Here is a 12,171-nt window from a genome sequence, read left to right on the forward strand (position 1 = left end):
TTCAAGTTTCAGGTAAGTATGTTTGCAAGTAAGTATCCAACAGATGTATCAATATTACTTTGTTTCAATTTGGCAAGTTAAATGGTTTTCGTATAAATAGCAATTTTCAGAAACAGTTCTAGAGGGGAAGAAAAGTTAGCAGAGTTTCAAGGTAAGTACAAGACTTACAGTTCCGGTCTCCGGGGATTAGGATGTCCACAGGTTGGGGTTCAAGTTAACCCCAAACACGGACCACCAGCAGCATGGGGCAGGCCGGGTACAGAGGTCAAAGTTGAGGTTGTTTTAACATGGGCTTCTAAGGGGACTCGGAGCACTTGGAATCAGGCCCGCTTGCAGGTAAGTACCCGCGTCTTTGGGGGGGAGACCTGGGGGTTTAGAGGAGCACCGGGGGGACCACAGGTCAGCACCAAAGACACACCCTGAGTGGCACAGAGGCAGCAGAGTGCAGGGTGCAAACATAGCATCGGGCTCCCAATACTTTCCAATAGGGGAATCTTGGGGGTCATAAAATGTGTTGCAGGCTAAGTCCAGGGGGTTAGTTCTTGAGACTGCCACACTCACGGTGGCAGTCGGACCACCGCCAAAGTGGCGGTCTGACCTCCACATTACGACCGAGGCGGTGCTGGCAGTCTTAATCCATGAGGGCAGCGCTGCTAGCAGCACTGCCCTGGGGATTATGACCTCCGTGTCCACCAGCTATTGCATGGCATTTCCACTGCCATACAAAGGCTGGTGGAGCTTGCAGGTAAGTACCCGGGTCTTTGGAGGGGAGACCTGGGGGGTTTAGAGGATCACCTGGGGGACCACAGGTCAGCACCAAAGACACACCCTCAGCGGCACAGGGGCGGCTGAGTGCAGGGTACAAACATAACATCGGGCTCCCAATGCTTTCCAATAGGCGGATCTGGGGGGTCACAAAATGTACTGCAGGCTAAGTCCAGGAAAACCAAAGGCTGGACAAGTAGGAAGGCCGCCTGCTGGACGTCGCTGGACCGGTGGTCGGATTCCCCAAGGCCACGGTGGTGTGGGTGCAGTGGTACCTTTAGGCTTTGGGTATCTTCGTCCGGTTCTCTTGCGGTCAGGGGGGTCCTCTGGGTTTAGGCTGCAGGGGTCCTTGTGTGGGACAGGAGGGGTAAACCCAGGGTGGGCACTAGGTCAGAATCACCTGGGGACCAGCTCTAGTCGGTTGGCCTACCTGGACACGGTCATGGGTGTTGAGTGCTTAGTAGGAAGGACTAGCAGATCCAGGGCGGTTCTGGAGTCCTTTGCTGGTCTTTCTTTCTAGACAAGGCAGCTGCCCACAGGAGATCTTGGTTCTCTGGGGTGAAGGCAGTACTCTTGAGGCTTTTAAGAGGTCACTGGTCCTGCAGGATGCGTGGCCTTTTTGTAGCAGGGCTTCAGAAGCTGGAGACAGGCCTGTAGGGCTGGGGCTAAGTCAGTTGGTGTCTTCAGTCTTCTCTGCTGGGGGCAGCTTAGCAGTCCTTCTTCTTTCTTCTTCTTGAGGTTGCCAGGAATCTGGCAAGTTAGGTTCAGGGAAGCACTTAATCCTGGATTTAGGGGCGTTATAGGGGTCAGAGGGCAGTAGTCAATGGCTCCTGTCTCTGAGGGTGACTACACCCTACTGGTGTCCACTCCCTTTGGGTAGGGGGACACAGATCTAACCCTAGTGGGCCCTGTCCTCTAAACCAAGATGGAATATTTTGCAAGGAGGGGGTCACTTCAGCTCTGGACACCTTAGGGGTGGTCGCAGCTGAAGTGGTCAGTCTTCCTTGTTTCCCTTGCCGCCAAAAGTGGGGCTGTGTCCGGGGTACGGTCATCTCCACTAGTTGGAATGCCCTGGACACTGTAATAAGAGGCCTGAGCCTTTGAGGCTCACAACCAGGGGTTACAGTTCCTGCAGGGAGAGGGGTGAAGCACCTCCACCCAGTACAGGCTTTGTTTCTGGCCACAGAGAGCACAAAGGATGTCACCGCATGTGGTCAGAAACTCGTCTGGAAGTGGCAGGCTGGCACAGACCGGCCAGTCCTGCACTAGACGTTTGGCTAAAATCCAGAGGGCATCACAATATATTACATGCTGCAGCTCTTGGGGGTGTTTCCTGGCCACAGGGCCCTTGGTACCATGGGTACCTTTTACAAGGGACATAACTGTGTGCTAGGGGTGTGCCAATTGTGGGAACAATGGTGCAGTTTTTGGGAAAGAACACTGATGCTGGGGCCTGGTTAGCAGGATCCAGCACACTCTCAGTGAAGTCAGCATTTATATCAGGTAAAAAGTGGGGGGATAACCATGCCAAAAACGGCACTTTCCTGCAAATAAGAATTGATTTCTACTCAAAATAACCCTTTTAGCAAAATTAGGATAATGAAAGAATGGGGAGAAATCATAACGCTTTAAGCTATACCTTGCAGTTTGCATTCAGCTCTTTCATGACAGTTACTAGCTCACTGTTCTATATCAGGATTATAACTTATACACTACAAATAATTTCTCTCACAAATGCAGTAACCAACTGAGCTATTTAAATTAATGCACTTCGTGATCTGCGTGGTACCCTTTCTTTGCAGCAGGCATTTTAACCTTCTGCATTTCCTCGGGATGAGTCAAAGCTTTTGTTACAAAAATCTCTGATCACCTCCAACATGAACATTTATAACCAGAGTTATCTTGACATTTTTATTGTTGCCTGAAAATTGCTGAAGGCAAGAGGGCAGCACAGCAAGTGCTTGTAAAACTATAATATTCTTGCAAACACTCCTTCACCTGATTTCAGCACCTGGTACGATGGCACCAATCACACCGCCCTAGAGCCAGCCCTGCTTGTTAAACTCTTTTTAAAGCAGGCTCATTAACCCTCTGCGCTACAGTATGATGAGCCGAAATTGCCACTAGATAAAACTCTGGTCCCTCTCCAGCAGGAATAATCAATAGAGTTAGCTTGATATTTTTACTGTAGCCTGAAAATCACTGGACACAGATAGAACTCTGCAGCATGTGCTTTTAAGACATAAGTTATTTTTTAAAAAACAAGGTCAGTGCCTGATGAGGCTGCACCGGTCACACCACATTAGAGCCGGTCCTGTGGCTTACCACCAGGAGCTAGGCTAACCAAGCAGCTTTTTTGTTAACACAAAGGGTCTCATTTCAGGTCATACTGTGACTGATCCTTGGTTTGTCTGTGGAGACCTCGAACGGGACCATCTCCTTCACTGGAGATGGCGGTTCATCACAAATGTTGGCGAGTGTAAGAATTGTGAGTGATATTTGGCTATCATCTGGACTTGGATTTCCTTTGTTAATATTCCACATGGTAGAGGCGGATTCCTACAAATCAGTACTAGTTTCCTCACAACTGTTACTAGTCAAGAGTAGCAATATAACAGATGCACTTCTCTGGGGTATTATAAGGTTTCTACCTCATACCCCTTAGATCGTTAAGGAAGACTCTGGTTTTCACATCTTAAAACTGTGCCAAAATGCCACTCTAGCATCAACAACTACTAGTGGCTCAGTCAGGGAAACAGGAAAGACAAAAGCTTTAAGGATTGCTTGGGGAGTGTACAATCTATGAATTTCTGTGGTAGCGTGTGATAACATTATACGGAGGTATGGGTCCACCTCCCATAACACAAGCATTCAGTTAAAATGCTGTTGTTGGCTGGTGTATGAATATATATGGTTAAGGTGCCACAGTGGTCCAAGCATGTTTTTAGGTCGAGCCTAGGCAGCGCTCAGGTGCTGTCTCTTGACATGCTTTAAGCTACTGCTGTAGGCTTTCAACATGCCCACCACACGGCCATCACATTAATTTGCTCCTTGGCCTGCCTTTCAAAATTCCTTTGGTAAATTCTTGACTTTTGTCCCACTTTTGGCTGTTTTATGCCCGCCCTGGAGACTGACCGTGTGTCATAGTTTATTGCACGATCGCCCATATACGTTAGTGTGGCACACTACTTTTTAGGGACGAGTGCAAAGCACTCCGTCCCCTGCAGTAATCTCTCTTTGGGCTTCTAACCACGCCCATGTCACATCAGACACTTTCATTGGTTCATGGGCTTGCCTTTTAAAACCCGCTTGCTTTCATTCGTGAAAGACATGCATACTTTTCCGGTGTTTAGACCACCTACACAGCACCGGTAAACTCCTGAAAACATACGAGGCTTCATGTTTTCAGCATGGTTTCTGGACTACTTTATCCTTTTATTTTCCACGCAGCGCGATCACGCCGGGGTTTGCATAGCACAATCGTGCTCTGTTTTTCCGTTTTCAATTTCAGTGCGATCGCGCTGTATTTTACATAGGGGATCGCGCTTCATTTTTTCTTTTAATGTGTGGCAAGAAACATCCGGTTAGGAGTTTACAGTGCTAATAGCTCTAACTCAAGCACATGCGAGACCTGTTGCATTGCAAATGTTTGTTTATTTTGCCTCAGATTATTTTGTTAGCTTCCTGCTCTTGTTCTGTCCTCTACCCACAATGGTTCATTTCGGTGCTCAGGTTAAGCCATCTGTTGCCAACAAGAATGTAGCCGTGCACGTGTAAACAAAGTTTAATTCATGATACACTTCATTTCATGTGAATTATAACGACAGCGTGTCCTTGCAATTTTTTTATTCCTCCAAATGGCCGATGCCTGCCCCTTTAACAATCATCAGTGGTGGTGCATCCTCCTCTGACACTCTTTCTCAGGGCTGAGGCCGCAGCAGCTCCTCCGTGCAGTCTCCTCCTCCTTCCAAAGCTCGCAGACCTCACTCAGCCAGACCTGCAGAGAAGCAACGTCTGTGGGAAATCCAGGTAGTGTCTGCCTCAAGGAGACTGAGGGCGCTCCGGTAACCCATGCAGCTCAGCCTGGGAAGGGCTGGGTGATTCTGACTGCGCGGTTCCCAGGCTATTTTTTTATTTTTACATTTTGACCCTTTGTGACCTTTAAAGATGCACGTGCAATACCAATTGGGCTATTGCACATGAAGTCTCTACTGATCACCACTTTTAGATCCTGAAAAGATGTGGGCTTCCATGACCACAATTTAGAGACCATGAGGTCTTGACTTTCTCTTCCACCCACTTTAGACTTTGATGCAATTTTTACGATCCTGCAACAAGACATTCTTCCAAGTGATTTTGGATTTTTAGGTGTATTTTTCCTTCCACCGTTTTTCATCCAGATCTATCAGTTCTAGTTCACAACGATACTCATTTAAAAGGGGATCACAATAATTGCATTCACTCCAAAACAATGAACGGTGATCTTATTGTTGGAAACTTTTTCTCAAACCACAGTTGCAGGTTTTACTTTGGACTCTCCTTACTGGAGTGCGTGTGATGTTTTATGTTTAGCATGTCAGTGCCTGGGGTGCACAGAGAGCAATTTACCAAAATGTCCTGCCCTCTAGCCCCAATAATGTCACAGAAAGTGAAGTCATGTGACTTTTTACACTCACAGCACAACAGAGGTTTGGTTTAAGGTTGTCTTGTACTCTGACTGTATCAAAGGACAGACATTACTAAAGTTAACAACATGCTATTTAGATGAAACAATAAAAAAAGTTACGTAAGCAAATGAAAATTGTTTCCAGTGATACCAATGTATTTTCTAGGGTGCTGCTTCTTTTCTATCAGTGATGTATCCAGAGCATACCAGGAGTTCAGCCATTTCTTACATCACCTACATGTCTCATGGCCAAGTACAAACTCAAATGCCAAGAAGGCCCTGAGGTGGAGGAACAAGCATGTCCAATCCCCATATAGAGCATCACCTGCAGAGGCTCATGTCTGAATATCCACTTAAAGTTTCAGATGTACAGACGCAATCCCAAATATTACTAAAGAGCCACTCCTGCCCAGAGAGAGTCCAACGTGCCCAGGTACAGCCTGAGTTCTCAAGAACAAACAGGTACAACTGTCAAATACAGAGGCAAAGCCTCATTAACCGGTGCTGACTTTTCAAATGCCCAATGCTGATTTAGAATGCTCATGTTTAGTATCAAATGCCCAAGTAGCCCCAGTGTGCCCCTAAATCATCTCAAATGCCATGCCGCATCTAAGGATATTGCAAAGAAATGCTTTAGTGTTTAAACAACTTCATTTAGATATATTGAAAAACATAGAAAATCATAACACCTTTATTTTTTTATTTAATAGAATAAATGAAAAAGTTATAAAATACAATTAAAGTCTTTAGAATTTTTTCTTCAGAAAAAATAATGGAAGGAAAGGATAGGAAAGATAAGGAAGTGCTAATCCTATAACTACAAATGAGTGCAAAGAGATAGCCTCATATTTAAAACACAGAGGTTTCAAAATTTAATATATATTGTAAGCGATGACCTAAACAATTCAGTGAGTATGACTAAAAACTAAATGACAGGGAGAAAAGTTCACGGTGGATGAAAATTCTCTGACAAAATACAGTGGGTCTCAGCTGCAGAATTATCTATCTTATGTAAACAAATATGTAACCATAGCGATAACATATGAGCATTCTGATCTTTAGAACATTGATGTAAAAACAAAGTATGTAGTTTATGGTGATAAAAATCATTATCCAACCACGCCATGTATGATAATTTAGAAGAACATTTCCAGTGATACAGAATTTGTTGAAAGGCAATATCCAGAAGAATATCAAATAATTTATTCTCTGACACACTGTAAAATAACTCATTAAAAAAAGTACCCCAAAATATATGTAAAATATTAAAGGAGTGTTTTAAATTGAATATTTGAGTGAGCCATGATCACAGTTTGTGCCAAAAAGTTAGCATGTTAGGACACCAATATAACAAATGCATTAGATCTGCTTTGGGAAAGTCACAGGACCAGCACTTAGGTAAATTGGAGGGTGAAAATTTCGAATATTGAAGGGGTGTAAAGTAAAGCCTATGATAAATATAAAATAAAGTTTGTGTTATATGAGCTGCTTTAGAAATTTTATAAATATGTGACAAAACCTTATTACAAAAGATAACATCCCCATCAACTCCCAGATCCTTTTCCCATAAGAGTTCAGACCTATACTCGATTAGTATTAGGAGATAATAAAACCTTATAAATAATGGAGGCTTTAGAAGCTGAGACAAGTAAAGAAGTAAAGTAGTTCATGTAGAAGGATGGGAAATGATAGGAGGATCAGTTTGTATAAAAACAAAATGTCCAAAACAGTATCAATTAGATGAGTGAAACAATTTTGGAAGGAATAGGGGCATTTAAATTTCTGTTGAAATTGAGGAAAAGAGAGAGTAACATTCCCTTCAAAAAGCTATTTAATCCATATAATACCTTTAGACTTCCAAGCATGCCCCAAATTAGGCCTATTGTTGATTTTAACTAGATTATTACACCAAAGAGATTTGCAGAGGAAAATAGAAGGAGTTAATCATTGTTTAGTAAATGTAGATAACAATGAAAAATGCGTAAGCTGAAGAACTGTAGAATCAAAGGAAAAATGCAATGTAAGTCTCTTTTTCGTAAAGGGGTTCAACAAGGTTGATTCAATTTGGAGCCATAATGGAGAAAAGGGATGAACAGATTCAGAAGGCCAAAAGGAAGATTTACATAAACGAAAAGCAGTATGATATTTAGCATAATTCAGAAAATTTACCCCACCATCAGCTTTCAATTTTTGCAAAAAAGCAAAAGATGTTCTTGCATTCTTATGTTTCCATAAGACTTTGGACAAAATAGAGTTTAATGTTAAAAAAATAATATTTGGAATAGATACCTGTAACATAGAAATAGTATATAGTAATAAAGGAGATATCATCATTTTAATAGAATCTAATCGTCCCCAACAAGATAAATATAAGGGATTCCAGGAAGAAATTAAGAGCTCAATTTTATGATGAAGTTCTTTAAAATTAATGTTAATTGTTTCTTTAACAGTAGAAGTAAACCAAAATGCCTAAATATTTGATTTTAGATAAGGAGGCCCATTGAAAACCAGAATCGATAAAAGAATGCTTCAAAGTAAGCTTATTTAGTGGAAGGACTTCCATTTTATCTTTATTCATTTTATAACCAGAGACCTGAGAAAAGAGAGCTATTTCATTTAATAAAGCAAGAAGAGATTTTTCAGGGGAAGAAATAAGAAGTATATCATCTGTGTATGTAGCAAGATTTAACTGTTTATCTCCATATGGAAAACCAGAAATATTTGAATTTTGATGAATATGAGTGAGTAAGGCTTCAAAAGCTAAAACAAACGATATAGGCGAAAGAGGACAGCCTTTCCGAACATCACGTTGAAAAGAAAAATAGGAAGAAACTGTACCATTAATCAGCACTGAAACTTGTGGGGAATTGTATAAGAGAGCTATAAGAGAAATCATTTTAGGACCAAAACCATGCCAGGATAAAGTTTTAATCATTAAACCACAGTAAAGGTTGCATGATGGAACTACGCATGTCTTAACAACGCGGTTGGAACAATGACTACGTTGTTTTCACACATGCCTTTACCACTCATGCCTTCACAGTGAATTTTCATTGTAAAAGCATGCCTAGAAAAGGCATGTGTGGAAACAGCATGCAAAACGGCATTCGTGGTTCTATCATACCACTCTCCACCCGCTCTGAGGCCCAAAACTACCCCCACCCTTAATACCTAAACTACCCTGAAAAAAGAACTATCTCAACCCCCCACCCCTATAAAATAAATTACCCCGACCTCTCCACCCGCTTGAAACCTAAAAAAAAACTACCCAGACCCCCCACCCCTGCCCCATAAAAGTAAACTACTCCTACACCATCTATCCGCACTGAGTGCTAAAAAAAAACTATCCGATCCCGCACATCTAAAAAGTAAACTACCCCGACCCCCCACCCACCCTGAGCCTTAAAAAAATAAACTAGCCCAACCCCCACTCCTAAAAACTAAACTACACCGGCACCATCCACGCGCCCTGAGCCCTAAAACCTTCTCCCAAATAAGTAAACTACTCCAAACCCAACCACCCACCTTAAGCCCTAAAAAAACGATCCTGACCCTCCAACCCCAGCCCCTAAAAAACAAAATTACCCCAACGCCCCACCCACCCTGAGCCATAAACTGCTCCACCCACCCTGAGCCCCCACCCCTGCTCCTAAAAACTAAAGTTAAAGTACCCCAACACCACCCACTCACCCTAAGCCATAAATCCACCCCACCACTAAAAACTGCCCACCAACCGTGTCCCAACCCCACTTACTACACCGCTTTCTCTCCCGATCCTTCTTCCTCTTCTCGCCTGCCGCCTCCCTCCCTTTCTTAAACCTTCCCCAACCCCTTTAACAATAAACTATCCCGGCCCCACCCTAAATAACAAATATACCTAAACCCCCCTCTCCCGCCCCTTTAAAAAAAAGCCCCCCCACCCTGAGCCCTTAAATGAATACCCAAAACCCACACCCCTTAAAAAAAAATAGCCCACCCCAGAACCCCACCCACCCCAATCCCTTAATCCACCCCCCACCCATGCCCCAGCCCCACTTACCTCACTGCATCCTCTGCATTTTCTCCCGAACAAAGCATGGCTTTTTCTGGGCCTTAATCACGCATATGCGTGGTTCAGCACATGCGTGGTTAAGGCACAGAAAAAGCCATGCGTTCTTTAGGCAAGCTTGGTTACGCTTGCATGGGAAACGTCTGCTTTGTTTACAATGGGTGGTTGAGTATGTTCCTCCCAGTCAATTCAATCAAATGCTTTTTCTGCATCAATAGTTAAGGCAGCTAGTGATTTATTAATAAAAGGGGCTTTACTGAGAACATTAAGGAATAATCTGGTATTATCAGATGCTAACCTACCTTTTATAAAACCCAACTGCTCCTTCCCAACAAGTTGTAGAAGAAGAGATTCTAATCTTCCCGCTAGTAGTTTTGCAAAAATGTTATAATCAACATCATTCAAGGAAATAGTTCTACAGTTCTTACATAGTGTTCAGTCCTTTCCATCTTTAGGTATTAAACATATTGTAGCTTCTTGAAAAGTACCTGAAGTTTTCCCAGATAGGATAACTATATAAAAGGAACAAATGAGGAATGAGGATACGTGACAAATGTAAATACACTTCTACAGTAAAACCAACAGGTCTAGGTGTTTCACCTTTTCTAATGTATTTAGGGCTTGTAAAATATCTGTATCTGAGATATCTGTTTCTAAGGAGGCAAAGTCTAGATTAGAAGAATTAGAAGTAGGAGTGTGCAATAAATATTAATCAATTTGAGCATGATGTGTCTGTGTTTCTGGAGTATATAATGTCTTATAAAAATTAACACATTTGGTCAAAATCATTGTGTTTCTTCATAATAGTACCATCTGATTTAGCTATCAAATCAATTTGAAATCGCTGTTTTCTAACTTTAAGATAATTAGCTAACAATTTGCCCACTTTGTTTCTACCTCCATAATAGCGTGCATTACTTCTTAACAAAGTAGAAGAGGCTTCTTCATTAGAAAGAGTAATAAACTGTAACTTAGCTTTAAGTAAATTATTTAAATCAGTATGCGATTTAGATGTGAGGTATTTAGTTTCCAAATTCTTGATGTTTGATAATAGGGATTTTTGTTCTTCAACACAAAGCTTCCTTTTTTTGGAAGAGTAATCTATAATAAAGCCCCGAGCAGCTGCTTTAAACGAGTCACAAATAAGAGAGGGTGACAAATTAGGGACATCATTAATCTTAAGGGATTCTGAGATAAGTGAAAGAAATTATTTAGAGAATTGTGGATCATTTAGTAAAGAGTTATTAAAGCGCCATCTACGGGATTGAAGATTTGGGGGAGCCAAGTCCAAATCCATAAGCACCATGGCATGATCTGAAAATACTATAGGGTCAATGAAGGACTGAATTATATGTTGTGTCATAGAACTGGATAGGAACAAGTGATCTAATCTAGTGAGTGAACCGTGAGTAGGTGAGTGAAATGTGTAGTCGCAGGAAGTGGGATTAGTGAGTCTCCAGGAATCTATAAACGAGGAGTTTGCTACAGTAGAATTAAATTATTTATGCATTTTATGGGAAGAAAATTTAACTGAATATTGCCTAGCCAAAAAGAGATCCATAATTTGATTACATTCACCACCCAAAATCATATAGGTATCAAGATATTGAAGACGTTTATGTGAAATCGCAGGCCAAAAATTGAAATCATTCTGAGTCGGGGCATAAATATTAAAAATAACTGCAGTGATGTTGTTAATCATAAATCGTAGAATAATCGATCTACCATTCTGATCTATTTCTTGTGAAAGGACATTCAAATGTAATTGTTTTTTTACATAAAATAATAGTACCATTTTTCTTATTATCAGCAGGGGATACAAATACATGACCAACCCAACTACATTTAAGTTTCAAGGCGTCTGTTTAATCAAGATGTGTAATAACACAATATCAGGATTAAGTTTGGCTAGATGAGATAAAACTCTCTGTTTTTTAACAGGATCATTAAAACCTTTCACATTCCAAGAAATAACTCTGAATGATATAAGTATAAAAACATTTATGAATAATGAGGATTAACTTACTTTGAACAAGTAAGAAACAAACCATTTACAAGAAATAGAAAAACGGTTGGCTATAATCGTACAGATAAAAGGGGGGTTGGGAAAGGAGGAACAGGGGAAGATAGGAGAGGGAACAGAAAAGAAAAGGAAAAAAGGATAGACAAGAGAGACAGTACATATCTATGAAGATGACTGAATTACATACCTGAAGAAATAAAAATGCACACGATGTTGGGGTGGTGACACACAAATGACGTTGACGTACCAACAGAGGGGATCTCCGCCACGATGAAACCAAACAAAGGTAGAAGGGGAGAACGAACAAGGTAACACATGAAATAAATCTGCAAGAAAGATTAATATTAACCTAATACTAAGAAGAATATCAACATATCACTAAATAATTTAGTAATAAATAACTATGCATATGATCAGAGAGAGAAAAAATGCAATAGGATTTAGCTAGAAGAAGGACCAGAAGTATCCATGTTTTATGATGAATGCAAGTCAATAAATGTCTTAGGTTCAGCTGGATGAGTATATGTAGTAGTTTTATTTTGATAGGTGACCTTGAAAATACAAGGATGGAACAATCCATAAGCACCTAGAGATTGAAACATCGGGCGAAGAGCAGGAAAAATCTTCCTTCTGTGAGCTGTGACATTAGTAACATCATGGGAAATAAAG

Source organism: Pleurodeles waltl, chromosome 7 (genome assembly GCF_031143425.1).
Source record: "Pleurodeles waltl isolate 20211129_DDA chromosome 7, aPleWal1.hap1.20221129, whole genome shotgun sequence".
NCBI lineage: Eukaryota > Metazoa > Chordata > Amphibia > Caudata > Salamandridae > Pleurodeles > Pleurodeles waltl.